Here is a 2,251-nt window from a genome sequence, read left to right as displayed (position 1 = left end):
ATAACCAAATTCCAATTGAAATGAAATCTTTAGGATAAATCAATGCAATTTAGGAGGAATCAATGAAAGGACATCAATTCAAATCCTGGATTTTCGAATTGAGAGAGATATTGAGAGAGATCAAGAATTTCACTATTTCTTAGATTCATGGACCCAATTCAATTCAGTGGATCTTTCATTCACATTTTTTCCACCAAGAACGTTTTATAAAACTCTTGGACCCCGAATTTGGAGTATCCTACTTTCACGCAATTCACAGGGTTCAACAAGCAATCGATATTTCACGATCAAGGGTGTAGTACTATTTGTAGTAGCGGTCCTTATATATCGTATTAATAATCGAAATATGGTCGAAGAAAATCTCTATTTGACAGGGCTTTCCTATACCTATGAATTCCATTGACCCAGAATGATACATTGAAGAATCTTTTTGGTCTTCCAATATCAATAGGTTGATTGTTTCTGCTCCTGTATCTTCCAAAAGGAAAAAAGATCTCTGAGAGCTGTTTCCTGGATCCGCGAGAGATACTTGGGTCTCCCAATAACTAAAAAGTGTATCATGCCTGAATCTAACCTGGTCTGTGGGGGTGGAGGAACTGGATCGGAAAAAGAGGGATTCTAGTTGTAAGATATCTAATGAAACTGTCGCTGGAATTGAGATCTCATTCAAAGAGAAAGATATCAACATATCAGGAGTTTCTTTTTGTATATTATATGGATGATTCGATCCGCAAGGACCATGATTGGGAATTGTTTGATCGTCTTTCTCCGGAGTAAGAGGCGAAACATAATCAACTTGAACTCCGGACAGCTATTCGAAATCTTAGTGAAAGACTGGATTTGTTATCTCATGTTTGCTTGTCTGAAAAAATACCAATTGAAGTGGAGGGTTTCTTCAAACAACAAGGAGCTGGGCCAACTATTCAATCAAATGATATTGAGCATGTTTCCCATCTCTTCTCGAGAGGCAAGTGGGCTATTTTGTAAAATTGTGCCTACATTTCATATGTGGCAATTCCTGCCAAGATCTCTTCGTTAGTTGGGGGAAGAATCCACACGAATCGGGATTTTTTGAGGAACATATGAGAGAGAATTGGATTTGGTTAGATAATGTATGGTTGGTAAACAGGGATCGATTTTTAGCAAGGTACGGAATGTATCGTCAAATATTCAATATGATTCCACAAGATCTAGTTTCGTTCAAGTAACGGATTCTCGCCAATTGAAAGGATCTTCTGATCAATCCAGAGATCGCTTCGATTGCATTAGTAATGAGGATTCGGAATATCACACATTGATCAATCAAAGAGAGATTCAACAACTAAAAAGAAAGATCGATTCTTTGGGATCCTTCCTTTCTTCAAACGGAACGAACGGAGATAGAATCAGACCGATTCCCCTAAGTGCCTTTCTGGATATTCCTCAATGTCCCGGCTATTCACGGAACGTGAGAAGTGGATGAATAATCATTCTGCTTCCGGAAGAAATCGAAGAATTTCTTGGGAATCCTACAAGATCCATTCGTTCTTTTTTCTGATAGATGGTCAGAACTTCATCTGGGTTCGAACCCTACTGAGAGGTCCACTAGAGATCAGAAATTGTTGAAGAAAGAACAAGATGTTTCTTTTGTCCTTCCAGGCGACTCGGAAAATAAAGAAATAGTTAATATATTCAAGATAATTACGTATTTACAAAATACCGTCCTCAATTCATCCTATTTCATCAGATCCGGATGTGATATGGTTCCGAAGGATGAACTGGGCAGTTCCAATAAGATTTCATTCTTGAACAAAAATCCATTTTTTGATTTATTTCATCTATTCCATGACCAGAACAGGAGGGGATAAGTCGTTACACCACGATTTTGAATCAGAAGAGAGATTTCAAGAAATGGCAGATCTATTCACTCTATCAATAACCGAGCCGGATCTGTATTATAAGGATTTGCCTTTTTCTATTGATTCCTACGGATTGATCAAAACAATTTTGAATGAGGTATTCAACTCCAGGGATGAATCGAAAAGAAATCTTTTATCGGCTCTACCTCCTATTTTTATGAAGAAAATGAATCTTTTATCGAAGGATCAGAAAAAAACCGATCTCCTGGTGGGAATGATTTGGAAGATCCAAAACCAAAATAGTGGTATTTGCTAGCAACAACATAATGGAGGCAGTCAATCAAGATAGATTGATCCGAAATCTGATTCAAATCCAATATAGCACCTATGGGTACATAAGAATGGATTGAATC

At 37.5% G+C, this 2,251-nt stretch overlaps 1 pseudogene; it reads left to right on the top strand.

Annotated features, from left to right (window-relative positions):
- Positions 1 to 10: 10 nt before the first annotated feature.
- Positions 11 to 2,251, top strand: part of LOC128036929 (protein Ycf2-like) — a 7,440-nt pseudogene continuing 5,199 nt past the window's right edge.

The sequence above is a fragment of the Gossypium raimondii genome, unplaced genomic scaffold, assembly GCF_025698545.1.
Source record: "Gossypium raimondii isolate GPD5lz unplaced genomic scaffold, ASM2569854v1 Contig00090, whole genome shotgun sequence".
NCBI classification, from domain to species: Eukaryota; Viridiplantae; Streptophyta; class Magnoliopsida; order Malvales; family Malvaceae; genus Gossypium; species Gossypium raimondii.
Note: the sequence above shows the minus strand (reverse complement) of the source record. Positions and strands in the feature narration are given on the sequence as shown.